The sequence below is a fragment of the Eschrichtius robustus genome, chromosome 6 (assembly GCF_028021215.1).
Source record: "Eschrichtius robustus isolate mEscRob2 chromosome 6, mEscRob2.pri, whole genome shotgun sequence".
NCBI lineage: Eukaryota > Metazoa > Chordata > Mammalia > Artiodactyla > Eschrichtiidae > Eschrichtius > Eschrichtius robustus.
Window position 1 is genome coordinate 5,475,893 of NC_090829.1, and position 17,641 is coordinate 5,493,533.

The window sequence follows — 17,641 nt, forward strand, 5'->3', positions numbered from 1 at the left end:
AGCAGAGTAAATGACCAGAAGCTATCGAGGGAGACACAGTGGCTCAAAAGTGAGAAACAACTCTGAAAACGTAGTAGATGAGGAGCTTGCTGTGGAAGCAGAACTAATGAAAGAAACAGAGAAACAGATCAATAAAATGTGATTAATACAAAATTATTTGAGCGTGCACATACACAAGCCTACTCCATGCCCTTGAGTGATTTCTAAATGAAACATGTTTTCAGATGAAAGTGGGAGTAAATCACTCTAGAATGAGTTCCAGTTCATATGCCAAGGAATTATGATTTTAGATTTTAGAGCAGATTTGTGAAAATTGGTCATAGGTCAATGCCTTCTCTTTTGTGTTTGTTTAGTATTTCTCCTGATTTAGTTTTACAGCAATGAAGATGTTGACTTGTATCCTTGTATCCTAGTAGCTGACTAGGCATTTATCTTTTATGAAGTTCCAAGCAAATCCCTTCCAAAGGCAGAGCCAGTGGCAGAGTTCCTCTGACAGGTGGCATTCCTGGCAGCCCACGTGGGCATCTCATTGGTGGGCTCTGTAACTCCTCTAGAACAGTTAATCTGGACTTGCTTCTTCTCTTATTTAAGATAATTAGTGTTCTGTTTTTTTTTTAGAATTAGATCATGCCTGAAGAAGCAATGCAAATAGCAGGTGACAGTTCCCTGTACACCCTAAACAACTAAAAGCATTTCCGTTTGGTCGACAGTGTCATAAGACTTGTACCTGTTTGTAAAAACTTTTATCCAAAAAATAGCAGTGAAAAGTACATGTGGAATGCTCATATTTCTACATCTGGAATGAACCAAGAGACAGTGTTAAAATAGTGCTGACCTCATGTTCTTAGGACTGTGAAATTCTAAATCCGGAACTGCTACTATTAGCTGAGGTTGTGCTAAGTCAGGTCAAGGATATTATGCTTCAGAAATACTGTACCCATCAGGGCTTTGCTTGCCTTAACAGTGTATAGGCTGCACTTCTACTGCAGTACTAATGGATTGTTTTAACCTCCCAATGACATCATTGGAAAAAAATGTTTAATTTCTTAATTCAAAATACTAGAAGTCCCAATGGCATCGTTTACATGTGTGCTATCATTTAAAAATATTTTATGTATACAACACCCTTTGGAGATGCACAGTCTACAACCTGTGCAACTGTAGGTAGCAACCTTCCTGTCTCTCCCTCCACCCCCATAACCACAGTCTTTTACTCTGAGCACCATGCTTGTTATTTCTACTTGTATTGCAATTTCCTAAGATTTGTTACCTCTTGCTCCATGAAGGAATTTATCAGTTATGGCAAAACAATTTATCATTCGGAGGGATTACCAACCAGAAGTCATTTGCTCTCTGCAAGTCATCTGAGATCACCAAACTCATGGAAATAAGAGCATACTTTAGAATTATAGTTCATAATACCATAAGTAAAGCATACCACATTTATTTTACTTTACAGTGATTGAAAGTGTTTGTGCCTAAATATTTGGTGGCATTCATTATAAATCTAATAATCTTCATGAAGAAAACAACATTGTTTTTTATTTCATGGTGGTACTGTTACTTGTCACAGGCTTCATTTAAACAAAATTAATTTTGTTGATCATCTTTAGGTGGCATATTTATTCTTCATGCTACTTATATAATATCCATGAGAGGGCAGTAGAGTACCTAGTTCAGATGTTAAGAAATTGTGCCACATGAAATTCTTTGTAAAAACGTCCCAACCTTCTGGTTACTATTCTGATTGTGTTAAAGAGATTGCCACCTTTGTCAGCTAAATGCTGTATAATATGGAAAGGTGAATCTTTTTTCGCACTTTCTTCTTTTATTGGCAATAGTGGACATCATCTCATGTAAACACGTTAATGATATTCAGTGGTCATATTCCTAGTAATTTTGATCAAGTTAGAGGTTTATGATCATTAAGTTTATTTATAAGTAAATATCTAAAATATTCAATTTGGGTCAATTTTTTTAATTGAGAAAGTATCAAGTGTTTGTAAAAAAAAATCCACTTGTATAAATTAGTGTGAATTCAGATGGCTTTTCTATTTGCTCTGTTACTTAGTGCTTTGATACCAATTTTGGTTGAGCAAGAAGCCTGTGCCTCATCCCTTCCTCTTGAAGCCAGAAAGATAAGCATCTTTTAAATTTCAGAGTCATCAATTTGTATTACCATCCCCCAGATTTAAGTTGACTCATAGCTAATATTCCCACATATCAAGTTAACTCAGTTAACAAGAAACCCGTTCTCTACCCTGCTTGTCTTGGAGGGACCATTTGGAAGTTATATGGCTCAAAGCATGGCTTATGAATGGTTACTAAGTTCCTGTTGAATCTCCAGGAGAGCACAGACCTCATGGTGTCAAAAGCCTACTTCTACTTCTAATAATTTAAGACCTTTCCATAAGCTCCATATTGCTGGAGTTTTCTGTTCATAACCACTTAGATTAGATATCATGACATTGGACCTACCCAATGGGAACTCCTAAAGCCTAGCATCTTAGAGCCTGAGTTTGGAATCATCAACTTGAATTCTGTCCACGCCACTGATGGAGAAATGATCCTGGGTGATTTATGCCCTCTTTTCTGAGCCATTTCCCTGAGCTGTTGAAAGAGGATAGTAATTTTGCCTCTAATATAGGGTGGTTATGATGAGTAAATGACCTAGCATTTAATAAAGTGACTAGCACATGGGAACAACTCAGTGAATGTTTATATTTATTAGTTTTAGTGTTTCATATAGTTTCTGTAAAAAGGCTGTTAGAAATAGCTTTATAGAACCTATTGTCCTATTCATAGAAAATATATTTTTGAGGATATAGTCACTATATTATTTGACCCCATGGAAGAAATGTGTTTCTAATTTTAGCACTATCATGCCTTAGATTATGTTAGCGATTAATTGGCTTTATCTGATGATCACTTTGAATCAAATCTCTGTCATGGTTGTGTCTTTGCGTTAGTTGTTAGAAAGCTTACATTCAAAATTTTGCCTTGTTTCTAGCAAATTTGATTTTGCATAATTTTACCTCTCATATTTCTTTATGTCTCTTCCTTTATAGACATTTCCCCCTTTTTTTCTGTTTTCTTAATTCACTTCTATTACATTTTATTACGAATATTTTTGCTAGAGGTCTTAAATTTCTTCTTGGACTAGTTATGAAGTTCAGTCATTCATGCAGGCAAATGAACAAAATGAATTTGAGTGGTCCTTGAGTAGGAAGAGTTCTAATATATTGAAAAGAAGGTGATATATATTAACCACTGAATCTTTCACTCTGTGGGTTCTACTAATTATGACCTCAGTAAAAAATATTATTTGACATTAAACACCAAACGTAGATATACAAGAAGAGTATATATGCAACCCATCTAGGAGATCATTCAGAGGAAAGTTTGTAGTTTCAGAGATTGATTCTCCCAGCTCTCTCACTCTGAATATTTGTTTGTTGTACAAATTCAGTAGTTCTCAAGGATCATCATTCTATCCCAGCATGGTTGAAATCATATTCATGTGTAAATGCTAAATTCCCAATGCTTGTGTCCTTTATAGGGACACAGGAAAATACAGAAATTAATCCTGCTGCTGAGATAGAAAAGTTTACCCCAAATAGGCCCTTGTTAACCCTCCAGTTTTCATCTGAAAGAGGTCAGGACTGCAACCTTGGAAATCTTTAGACACGGAATCGGTTCACTTTACAGTATCATCAAGATCATATGTTGTCAAACATCTGAGTTTTATAATTCGAAAAAAATAAATTTTAAGTTTTCTTCTCTAAGCCAGTATATAAAAGTACGTGCATTCTACAGGAACTTAATTACGTTTTAAACAATGTAGAAATAGCACAAATTAAATAAAATATTAACAGTGGGGAAAAAAAGATCATATGTTGTGAAGATCATTTTATTTTGAGAAGGCAAAAGCCCCTTCCCTTAGGAGGTTGTAACCCCACCTCTGGAGGTTTTTCCTGATAATTACCCAAATCACTCAAGTGTTTCAGAGTTCATATGACTAAAGCTGCGCTGCACCTCATTTTCCTTAAATTAAGGAAACTATAGCCAGATGACATTTGGGGCTTCGCAACAAGGCTAATTAAGCTCCCAGAGTTCTCATTGTGGTTCACTGGAAGCTCACGTTTCCAGAACTGGCCGAGTCTCCTTAACTTTCTTTGATGTTATTGGCAACCTATCACTAATTCTCTTTGTCCTTGTTAATGATGGCTACCATGGAGCTGTAGTGTCTCATCCTTTGAAATACGTTGGCAATGGCTGGTCTCCTTCCATTCACAGCAAAGCGAAGGGTGAGAGGCAGCAACCGTACGATACAAAATAACGTGGGCTCAGCTATCAGAGACGATGTTTCAGGACATCTGAGGACACCGGTGCTCCCTTTTTAATTTGTGCATACACTGCCTTTTTGTTCATTTTTTTAGCTGTATTATAATCACTGATTTCCAAGGTTTACCCATTTTACTGGAAACTCCATGAGCGTAGAGTCTGCGCTTCCTTTTTATGTCTGCAATGTTTAGCATTCTCCCTGGATGTGGCAAATATTGTCAATGCCCTGACCAAACCTGCTAGGTTCTCGCCTTCCACCAATGACTTACTGCTGCCGGCCCTACAGTGGCAGGCCCGATGGATTCCTCTGGCCATTAGAGAACACACCCTAATCAGTCTAGAGGTGCTAGAGAGTTAACACCCCAGTATAACTGATGGAAGTTGGTAAGAAAATACCCCAGATTTCTCATCCCTTAGCTGGAAGAACTCTTAGGTACGTTCTACACATTGTCTTCCAATGGCCACCAGTGGGACTGAGCCCAGCTTCCTCACGTCAGTGATCTACTCATGAATGTACCTTCTTTTGGCTTCCTTTCTTTTCCTTTTCCTCTTCTCCAACCCGCTAGAGTTCCCTGGGATCACCTCCCAGATAAACTACGTGCACGCAAGTCTCTGTTTCAGGATCTACTTCTGTGGAAACAACAAGTAGAACATTGTGTATGCCAGGATCACGCTATATATTGGGGTTGGCCAGAAAGTTCATTTGGGTTTTTCCGTAAGATGTTACGGAAAGACCCGAACAGACTTTTTAGCCAGCCCAATACTTGGTGAATGATGGACGGATGGGTGGATGCTTGGAGAGGGGTGGATGGATGGGTAGGTGTATGGGTAATTGTGGAAAAATTATGCCTTTATTTCAGTTACCAAGTTATCAAGTGTTCTTGGTTTTTTTTTAAACATCTTTATTGGAGTATAATTGCTTTACAATGGTGTGTTAGTTTCTGCTTTATAACAAAGTGAATCAGTTATACATATACATATGTTCCCATATCTCTTCCCTCTTGCACCTCCCTCCCTCCCACCCTCCCTATCCCACCCCTCTAGGTGGAGTGGCCCCCGCTTGCCACAACTGGAGAAAACCCTCGCACAGAAGCAAGTGTTCTTGTTTTAAAGAGAAATTTAGATAGTAGCCGCTTAGCTCAGGTACCAGTCTAAACATTTTATTTCTCTTTCCTCAAAGTTATCTCTTTGCTTCATATAGTATCAACATAAGGTAATTTAATAGCTAGGTAAACTGTCCTTTGTCACAGTAACTTGAGAGGAAGAGAAACAAGCGTTGTCCTTCATGTGTAGAAAGACCAGTGTAGCTACATTGCACAGATACTCATTGAGAACTGATACTGCACTTTGAATTGAATTCAGTCTGAAAGATCAATCTGTCAAGATGTTATCACTTTCAACTATAAGCATAATACATGCAATGTAATTGCTATAGTAAGAAGAGAAATCAGATATATTGATGAGGGAAAAAAGGTGTCTCTTACTTTCATACATACCATGTTTTATTTAAAAAATTTGAATGGCATCATTTTCTGAAAGTTTTCTCATTAAAAGGGGCATACTATTTTGCAGTTTATAATAAGTCATATGCTCTGTGATCTGTGGGTCATAGAAAATATTACTATTATTGAGTTAATATTTTCAGAAAATTCTATACAATAATTTTATGTGAAAAAATTCCAATTGTTATATGTTCACTCTGAGTAAAATTGAAACATAACATTTTAGTGTAAAATAAACTGTACATGTCCTGTTATACTTTAAAATAACCTTTTAGCATTAAATTCTTGATCACCATAGCTGCTGAATAGACTTGAACTTGAAGAACAACATAAAATTGAAAATTCTGAGTTATTTTTCCAAGTGTTATAACAATACTAGCTGTATTCCTAGAAAAGCTTGCTACATAACAATTTTTGCAGACATTGTTTCTTGCTCTCTCCAATATTATTTCACGATGACTATAATATAGCCCTACAACTTGATTCCAGAAATTTTATAGCTTTTATGATTTTATATTACTTAACAATACAACGTAATTATTCTGAGAGTTATTATTGAAGTTTTTATTTCCTTAGGTATTTGAGGGTCCTTTATTCCCTCATATTTTTGCCACTTTAATCATTTTTCACTCATCCTGGGTCTGAGCATTAAAATACAATTTGAAAAATGAAAAAAATTTTTCAGTAATGGTTATCTCCTACCTTAGTACACAGAATATCAAATACATGAAGTGAGTATTTACACTGTACTGCTATGCCTGTGGCAGACATCAATAATCAATCTGAGTGTTCATTCCTACTGAGAGGACAAACATTCTTCAAATCGTTATCAGTATATGTGTCTTAGAAGCTCCTCCCAATGAGACCAAGTTGACAAAAGAGATTATTTCTATTTGCTATTTCAAATATAGAAGTAACCGAATATAATTTGTTAAAACTGCATATTTATGTGCAAATGTGTAAATTGTATATTCACATATGTGCACATACATACATATACAGCCTGTGTATCACATATAACTACTCACATTTTATATTTGCAAATGTTTATTTAAATTCATAAATATTTATATTTCTGCCAATATAAATATTTAATGTTATGTAAATCTTTATCTATAGGTAATGTTTTCTAAAGAGAAATAAATATGCAACAAATAGAAATAATTATTTTCACTTGGCCTCTAGCAGTAATTTGAAATTTACTCAGTGTTGCATTTTCATCCAACTGCTATAAACATTTAATTTTAAATGTTTGTAAAGAATGTGATTCATGTTTGCTCATTTCCCTTGTTAAATATGTGTTAATTCATTTATAATACTGTTAATAATTATAACATTTATATCATCATATTTAACACTTCTCAATTGGAGTATACGAAGGGCAAATTAACACTTCTAACAAATGCCATGGCTAGGATTGGTGACTCTTGATCTGATGAATGGCCTCTAGTATTTTCATTTAATTCTTTTGACCTAGATAAGCCAAGTAGAACTGTGCACTTTAATCCTGGGTGGTAGATATGTTCTCTATTGATATACACGAATATTCTTGAATAAGAGCCAAGTTTTCTCACTTGCTTTATCAGAGCAGGCCCCAAGAGACACTGTAGGAATAAACACACTTTCTTTTGTACCTGGGTGTCATGTGGTCAGTCTCCCATCACCCACATCCCTGACTTAGAGATACACTCCTCGTATTTGGCAATAAGACAAGGCTTCTGATCTCCTGGTTCCTGGGTGGCCCACTGTCTGTTTCAGTCTGCACTCACTATCCTTACTGACATTAATGTCCCATACATAAGACCTTTCCCCTTTTTACTTATATGCACATATTTTTCATAGACTTCATTTTTTCCAGGGTCCTCTATCATCGTAGGTTAGCTCTGTCCATCAGTTAATTTGAACTAAGGTGTTAATGATTAGTAATACTTCAGTCTGATAATAGCTGCCTTGATCACCTTTACCAAAAGGATGAACAGGTAGAGAAATTTGAACAATTGCATACAAAGCAATGCAATTGAAGGTGATATTTTAAAGTACTAGGACCTTTCCTAAAGTCTGTCAAAAGATTGCCTGCTTTCCTGATGTGCTTCAGCATTACCAGTTATCTTGAGGTTAAATTATAGAGGCAGAGAGATTTAGACATAGGAATTACCGAAGGATAAACCAGTTCAGCGGTAATAAGCAACACTTGAATTGCCAAAGCCCCTACCCGCACTCCATTCTTACTCGCTGAGCCATGACATAGACTCATGATCTGTTTCAATCCAGAGCACCAAGCAGCTTCCTCCAGCCCACCATTATTGGCACTGATGTGAAAATGATTTGTCATTCTGACCCTAATCTAGTCCCTCATTTTTACACATGAGACAGAGAGAAATTAATGGGGTTGACCAAGGCCATACAGCTGGTTAGTTGAAGAAGAGAATAAAATTCCATACTTCCTGGGCATGTTCACTTTCACTACCATGGATGTTGGGTCACTCTATCAGTGATTCATCTCTGGATTCACTCAAAAGTACTTGAACTTGGTAGAAAATTGCTTCTATATTTTTCCCCATGGAAAAGTGACAGTTCAGCCCCTGAGTAAAACAAAGTCTTAGCCCAGAATGGAACCTGCATTTCTTGACATTACATCAAAGCTTTTGTCCTTTTTCTAAACCATAAACAAGATGAAAAGACAACCCTCAGAATGGGAGAAAGTATTTGCAAATGAAGCGACTGACAAAGGATTAATCTCCAAAACATACAAGCAACTCATGCAGCTCAGTATCAAAAAACAAACAACCCAATCCAAAAATGGGCAGAAGACCTAAATAGACATTTGTCCAAAGAAGATATACAGATTGCCAACAAACACATGAAAGAGTGCTCAACATCACTAATCATTAGAGAAATGCAAATCAAAACAATGAGGTATCACCTCACACCAGTCAGAATGGCCATCATCAAAAAATCTACAAACAATAAATGCTGGAGAGGGTGTGGAGAAAAGGGAACCCTCTTGCACTGTTGGTGGGAATGTAAATTGATACAGCCACTATGGAGAACAGTATGGAGGTTCCTTAAAAAACTAAAAATAGAACTGCCATACGACCTAGCAATCCCACTACTGGGCATATACCCTGAGAAAACCATAATTCAAAAAGAGTCATGCACCACAATGTTCATTGCAACTCTATTTGCAATAGTCAAGACATGGAAGCAACCTAAGTGTCCATCGACAGATGAATGGATAAAGATGTGGCACGTATATACAATGGAATATTACTCAGCCATAAAAAGAAACGAAATTGAGTTATTTGTAGTGAGGTGGATGGACCTAGAGTCTGTCATACAGAGTGAAGTAAGTCAGAAAGAGAAAAACAAATATGGTATGGTAACACGTATATATGGAATCTAAAAAAAAATGGTTCTGAAGAACCTAGGGGCAGGACAGGAATAAAGACACAGACGTAGAAAATGGACTTGAGGACATGGGGAGGGGGAAGGGTAAGCTGGGACGAAGTAAGAGTGGCATGGACATATATACACTACCAAATGTGAAATAGATAGCCAGTGGGAAGCAGCCGCATAGCACAGGGAGATTAGCTCGGTGCTTTGTGACCACCTAGAGGGGTGGGATAGGGAGGATGGGAGGGAGAGGCAAGAGGGAGGAGATATGGGGATATATGTATATGTATAGCTGATTCACTTTGTTATAAAGCAGAAACTAACACACCATTGTAAAGCAATTATACTCCAGTAAAGATGTTTAAAAAAAGAAAAGCTTTTTCCCTTTTTTGAGAATGCAACTCATATCTCTTGATTCTCTGTGCATAGCTTTCTCAATATACCACCTAGGTTCATTGTTCCAAACTGCATCTATGTATGTCTAGCCCTCATTTATTTATAAAGAGTAAAAATAAAGTTAAATCTGAAAGTGCAGTATATTAATGAAATAAAATATATTCATAGATGGTTTATGTAAATTGGTAACACTGAAAAATATAATTTTGTTTATCAACAAGAAATAAAGAAGTGAGTAGTGTGATTAAAGTCCTCACCCACCGCTGTCATTCTATTCATGTCCTCTAAAGCTTCTATGCTATATAATATTTTTGTGCATTATTTCTTCTGGTTTCTGATGGTTAGAAGAAAACGATCAGTCTAAAATTATTAATTACTGATAAGGTTTCTTGTGGTTATCCATTAATTATTTTAATCTCCCCGACTATGAAATTCAGAAATCATTCTACTTATAGTTTATGCAAAAGAGAGACAGTTTTTCAGTTAAAGCTAATCAGATATAGGGCTAATAAGTAATACCCTATTAAACAACAGCCTTAACCATTTCTAAGTTCAGGAAACTGCCACATTGGTGGCATTTACATGTTAATTTATAGTTATTTATTGGTTTTAATGCATCATCTTGACTTTATTAGTGTTCAAGTCAAGTAAAATTGGTTGCAAGCCCTTGAGATTAGGGTAAATGGAGGTTAAAAGAAAGCCTGATTAATTTAAGTATATTATTGCAGCCAGCTTTTCTACTTTTTAATGACTGGGATGGCTTTGATGGAAGTAGACAAGCCATAATTAAAACTGTACATAGCCTCTTCTGTGCTTTTCCCTGGTAGGTAGTGTGTTCTCTGTCCTGTAAACCCAGCCTGTGTCTCTATTCTTTATGGAACCAACAGAACAGTGAGTTAAGTCCACGTTTCACCATTCAGATTTTCATGAGAGTCCTGAGCAAAAGCATTTGGAAAATGGTCAAGAGAAATACAAGAGAGAACAGATAAAAGTTTGATCTGATGCCTTCTACTTTTTATGGGTTTCAGCCTACCATCTACCTACCAGTGTAAGTCAAACAACAAAACCATGAGCTGAATTCACTGGGTCACTGAAAGGAAATATATAGGGAAATCAGCAGTGGTTGAACACAATGCCAAGACGGTGTATTAGGAAAAGGCCAAATAGTGTCTAATCCAACAGTTTTCAGTCACTTGCATGTGGCTTTTTCACAGTCTGAACGTAATGACCTTTGCTGACTGCATCATCCTATGGGCTCCCCAGGAGTTTGCCAGTAGCTCCAGTGGGGCCCTCTTTCTGCCATGTCCAGTCTGGTGTCCTTTGCCGGAGTACTGCTCTGCTTGCTTCTGTTTTTGAGTTTACTGAATTGACGCTCTCATACATATTTAGTCAATCTACGTTTACCAAGTTCACAGTCAGGGCAGATTTCTACCTTCCAGATGTTCCTCTTCTTTTCTTGAATTATTACTAAGTAAATAGAGCTGTTTACAGACTCCTTTCCACATTCAGAAAATGTAAAACAGTCTCCTGAGAGTATAAAACATCAACATGGAGCCCTGACATGTCACTGCCTTAGTTTGAATACTCATCCATTTAAGGCTAAATTCTTATAATAGTCTTGGTCCCAGGCTCTGAATTTACACCGTTTTAATCTGCCTTTAACAACCATACCAGAGGGACCTTTCCCAAACAACCTGATGACACCACACTCCACAGCCCCAAAGTTTTCAGTGCATCACTTTTTAAAATCATCTATAGAGGGACTTCCCTGGTGGTCCAGTGGTTAAGACTCTGAGCTTCCACTGCAGGGGGCACGGGTTCGATTCCCAGTCAGGGAACTAAGATCCCGCATGCCATGCAGTATGGCCAAAAAAAAAAAATCATCTATAGAATCCATTTCATGTTGCTGGTCCTTACATACAAGACTCTCAGCTGAATCCAGCCTCTCTTGACAGGTGCGTCCTCTGCTTTACTCCCCTTGATAGTACCCCCATACTTTGTGCTGCACCTGTAGTTCTCTTGACATTTTTCATATTACCTTCATCTTCACTATTTCTACTGTGAAGAATCCTATTTTTCTACAGCTGCATCCATCTGACAAATACCTATTCCTTCCCAAAATTCAGTTCAAAAATTATTTGCTCTAAAAAGTTTCTCTCCACTTGCTAGGGAGAAGCCACAATACTATCCTTAAATAGCTCAAGCCTTACCGTGTACACACTTCTGTAATGGTAGCTATGACACCTTAGGGGCTTATATTACATGTCTGTACACAGAGCAGTATCTTCTGTTTATTCTTATATGTCCAGATGCATGTAGTGCCTGGGACATACTATGAGATTAATCATTATTGAGTGAATGAGTATAAGGGAAGGGACTAAATAAATGAATGAGTGAATGAATGAATGTGTAGGGTTTCACCTCTGGCTGAGCCATCCTTCCGAAATGGCCTGCCATCACCAAGAGTTGGCTTTCACTATCTGTAGCTTTAAGGAGCAGAAATCAAGTCGAGTTTCCTTCCCTGATGGGTACACCTTAAGGAAACAGTGGTATTATGGTAGGAGAAAAATAATAACTACTATATGTTGAGTCTTTACCCTGTGTAAGCGCTATTGCCTAATGTTTTTCATACTAATCTTGTTTAGACTTTATAACAACTTTGTGAAATAATTATAGATTATATCCATTTCACAGATGAGAGTACTGAGCCCAAAGAAGCGAAGTGACTTTCCTAAGGCCACTCTGGTAATGAGTTGCAAAGCCTGAATTTGAACTTTAAATTGTCCAAGTGCAAAAGGCTTATTAGTTCATACACAATAAACTAATTTGGCCATCATGTTATGGGGACCGGGATAAAAAATGTGTCCCATCATTCAAATCTTCCTATCTCTCTCCCCATCAAACTGTAGTTTCCTTTCACCCATTCTTACTTATTTCCTCTTAAGAAATGTCATGCCCTAACAGACCATGAGAAAGAAACTCCATTATATGCAGAGCTTCTGTGTTGAAAATTACCTCTTGGGAGAAAAGCACACACTTGACAGCTGTTCTGACCCAATCTGCGGATTAAAATGAAAGAGAAATTTCTATTGAAAATAAAGCAAGGTAAAAAAATATCTGCTATGATATTAAGTTTGCCTATGGATGCAAACATACAAAATTTTGTCTATAAATATCTACATAAACCAACATTATTAAAATTATACTACATATGTATGTAAATAACATACATGCATACAGTTGTCATCATGCAACACATGCACAGAATAAAGGAGACTAGAGAAGGAATTAGACCAACCACTAGCAATTAGCTATGGATGATATTACTCAATAATTTTATTTTATATTGTTTTGCAATAAGCATATATTGCTTTTATAATTTAAACAAAGTTATGAAATTATAGTTATTAAAGAAGTCACGTCATGTTAGATTCCTATTTGCATATAAAGCATTTCATTGTTAACTGGCCCCATTTTATTTCAGAAAAATTGAGGATTTTTTAAAAGTTTGACAGTTTGATCAACTATATTTCAATAAAAGAAAGAAAGAAAGAAAGGAAAAAACAATCTTGACAGTAAAGTATATTGCAAAAAATAAATTTAAAAAAAGTTTAACAGTTCGTATTTTCATGTATAACCTCTGCTTTCTATACATCAGTTCATTTTACAATCCGCACTCCCAGAAAGAATCTCCAAAGTTTAACAGAATTTTCTGTCGAAAGGGAAATTGCCTTTTAAAAACTGTAATTGCACATTTTTTGCGTAATTAGGTAAGGTCCCTGTATCAGTTAGGTGAGGACTCCTGGGAGCTCCTATCAAGGAGCTGTTTTTGAGGGGGAACAGCAATCAGCCAGGACTGGCTCGAGTGGAAAAAGGGTGAGCTGACCCCTCCAGGGAAGAAGGAGGGACTGAGTCATCAAGTTAAGAGATCAGGGTGAATCGGAGTTGCATCCATGTTGATACAGATCCAAACTGGTCAAACTTCTCGGCTTTAAGTAAGAGAGAGAATTCTAGAGGAAGGTGGGCCATGGAGGCAATTTGAGGAGACCCTGGAAGACAGTTCAGCTGCAAGGATTCAGCACCAGGCCAAGAGGGCAGACCTTCTGCCAGCTGGGCTCAGGCTCAGGGCTAGGCTTGCAGGAGCTGGTACTGAACCAAGGGGGCAGGAACTGGTGAGAGAGAGACTCAGGCTGACTAACAGCGGTCTCAGAGCAGACAACCACAAGCTAAAATCACAGCAAACACTCCCCAGACACTCCCGGAAATTTAAAGCAGAAGGTCCTAAAATGCTGCTTTAATGCTTCAGGTCCTCTTTGTTTTGTGGGCTGAGCCTGTGAGGTGCAGAAGTTGATTTCCTGCAGCTGAACCCAGAACCATATCTCAGTTTTCTCATCTGTCAAATGGGAGCAATGATCGCCTCCACCTCACACAAGTGTTTGTGTGATACATAATGTGCTGAGTGCTAGGTTTATTATTGGGAAAACTTGGTTCTTTTTGATGACCAGTTCCCTTATAACCTAATGTTTATACCAGTGGTTTTCAACTCAGGTCACAAGCGAGACTAGCCTATGGAGTGTTTTGTAGCTGCAAAAACCTGGACTCTACTCCAGTCCTATTAACTTAGAATTTCTTGAGCTGAAGTGTGAGGTTCTCTGATTTTCCGAGAATTCCAGGGGTGATTTATCCTGTAAAAAATGACTAAGCATGTGATAGTGACACTGTTTGATTTACTAAAAATTATTTATGATTACTTACAGTAACACAAACATTATTGATGTTTACTTAAAGTAACACCCTAGTAACAGATATATGCTGTTAGATCAGTTCCCAGGTTTAGAACTGAAATAACTACTACACTAGTCTCTGAAGAAAAAAAAAGAGGCGATATGTAATAATCACTAAGTTTCATTGTCTTAGGTGTGCTAAAATGCACTATTTGGTACTTGTATTCACAATAGAGAAAAGTGTCATTCGCCTGATGCTGTTTCATGATTCTTTTTCTTTTTAAAGAGCATGCACATTTATAGGTTTTTTTTTTTTTAATTTATTTTATTTTTGGCTGCGTTGGGTCTTCGTTGCTGCGCACGGGCTTTCTCTAGTTGCTGACAGCGGGGGCTACTCTTCGTTGTGGTGCGCAGGCTTCTCAGTGCAGTGGCTTCTCTTTGTTGCGGAGCACAGGCTCTAGGCATGTGGGCTTCAGTAGTTCTGGCTCCCGGGCTCTAGAGTGCAGGCTCAGTAGTTGTGGCACAGGGGCTTAGTCGCTCCACAGCATGTGGGATCTTCCCGGACCAGGGCTCGAACCCGTGTCCCCTGCATTGGCAGGAGGATTCTTAACCACTGTGCCACCAGGGAAGCCCTGTTTCATGATTCTGATATAGAGGATCCTAATTTCTTCTGCCTACCTTCCAGAGCCCTGCCACGTGCAAATGAATGAATGAATGAATGAATGAATGTTGTCTCCAAATAGACAGTAAAAGTGAATACTTATCCTAGTTCCCAAATCTCTTTATAAAGGGATTCCATTTCTTTTTATTGTGCAAACAGAGTTCAATTTCCAACATGTCAGCAATTTTAATCTTCGGAATCCCTTTGATTTTCTAATCATACTGGGTTGGTATTAAGATATTGTGGCACTTAGTGACAGACTTCAGTAAAACATGGACCGTTCTTCCGAACTCTCTTCAGGTACAGCAGCAGTCACTGGATTCCCTGGAGAAAATATCCTATTAGTTAATTCACTCAAGTTCATAGACTGTTTTTTTTTTTTTTTTTTGATTTCAGACTTTATACTTTCAGGAAGTGTGACTTGTGGCACAGAATATGATTCATACTTGCTAGATGGTGCAGTTCATCTCCCATAACAATTCTTTATTTTCTCATGCTTTTGATTGGAACCATTTTTCTTTCTAGTGTGGGTAGAAAGAGACTAAAAGCTTTGGGCTCATTTTTATGCCGCTGTTTCATGTTGTAGTTTTTATGTAGAGTGCACTAGAAATTCATAATTCTAAAAAATGAAGCAAGGGAAGCACCACCAGGAAGTACACATCCCAACAGGAACTTCCTGCCAAACTCAGGGGGTTGTAAAGTATTGAATGAAACATTTACAGTCAGGGAAATAGAAGAAATTGCTGTGTTAAAAAAATGAGTCCAAGCATCATAATACTACCTGCAGAAGAACGGCCTTATTCTTCCCCTAAAGCAGGGCAATGACAAGAATCAACAAAGTAGATTACAGTGAACAAGTAATAAAACATCTTCTTTTTTCAAGCAGTCTTTGATAGCAGGAGGCACACTCAGTGAATTTTAGTGCACATGAAAGCTGAGAGCAATGGCCCTCTACAGAGGATGCCATATGTAGGGAAATGGAAGGTTTCTGCAGATGCATTCGCCAGAATCCCTCATTGGCAGTGATGGCAATTGCATTGGCAGAAATGCATTTTCCATAAAAGCTGGATCAGTTTGTTTCCAAATGGAATACTACATAGATACCTTTTAAAGAAGAAAAGGAAAGACTCTCACAGGCCTCCATCCCTCACCAAGGTAGGCAAATTATTTTTATAGTGTGATTTTTATGTATAATGTATTTTTATATATTTTTATTTATACATATATAGTTTATGTATTATATTTTATATATATTTTTAGATATATGATTATAAATGAAGAACAAATTCCTAATGCTGCTCAACTTTGTATAACTAAAGTCAAAATTGATTTACCTATTAAATTCAAATAAAATTTTGAAGCCATACAATTCAGGTTAATCATGCTACTTTAATAAGATGGATGTTAGTGTTTTCTCAAACTGAGATTAGCCCTTCCAGTGTGAAATTACCCCTCATGGCTACTCTAAGGCATAGTTTGCTGTTCTGACATGAACCACACGAGGACTCAGTTCTCCTACTCCTGGCTTCTGGTTGTACTATAATGAGATTTTTATTTCATCAGTGGTATCGCTTGATCTTTCACATGGTACCAGTGTGACCACAGGCACCAACCCAAACGTGGGCACTGAGGTTGCAAAACAGGATTCAGTTTCAATTTTGTGGACCACCCAGATGATCCAAACTGTTATGCTGGTTTTCCAGATCATCAAAATGCAAAGATAGGACTTCCCTGGTGGCACAGTGGTTAAAAAACCGCCTGCCAGTGCAGGGGACACAGGTCGAGCCCTGGTCCGGGAAGATCCCACATGCCACGGAGCAACTAAACCCGTGCACCACAACTACTGAGCCTGTGCTCTAGAGCCCGTGAGCCACAACTACTGAGCCCACGAGCCACAACTACTGAAGCCCGCATGCTGCAACTACCGAAGCCTGCGTGCCTAGAGCCCGTGCTCCGCAACAAGAGAAGCCACCGCAATGAGAAGGCCATGCACCACAACGAAGAGTAGCCCCCGCTCACCGCGACTAGAGAAAGCCCGTGTGCAGCAGCGAAGACCCAATGCAGACAAAACAAAAAACAAAAAACAAAAACCATACGAAGTGCAAAAATAAATTATCGAAGAGAATTTCTCAATACTCAGATCATTTCCTCAGACTCAATTTGGGAAACAAAGAAGTAGACTGAAAATACAAGCTTATCAAAATCACCAAATCATTCATATCACTTGTAGGGCAGCCCAGGGCAGTCTGGGAGTCTTGGGTAGTATTTGGGGCAAATACTTATTTTGTAACCATATGATTTAATTCTTACTTTTTCCCAAATATTTATTGAACACTTACTGTTCCAGGCAAAATGGTAGACACTGGTGAGCTAATGAGAATTTAGATATGGCCCTTGCCCTCAAGAAGCTCAGAGTTTATCAGGAGAGACAAACACATATTTTGAAAAATGACCCCAGTGCAAGTGATCAGTCCTATCACAATGACCACAGAAGTATGTGCGAAGTGCTGTGAGCAAATATAGAAAAGCACGTGACTTTTTTTTTTTTTTTAAATCTTAGAACTAGCCAGGGCTTGGAGAGCAGTCAGAACACCCTCTTAGTTTAAAGATGAGGTAAGGTC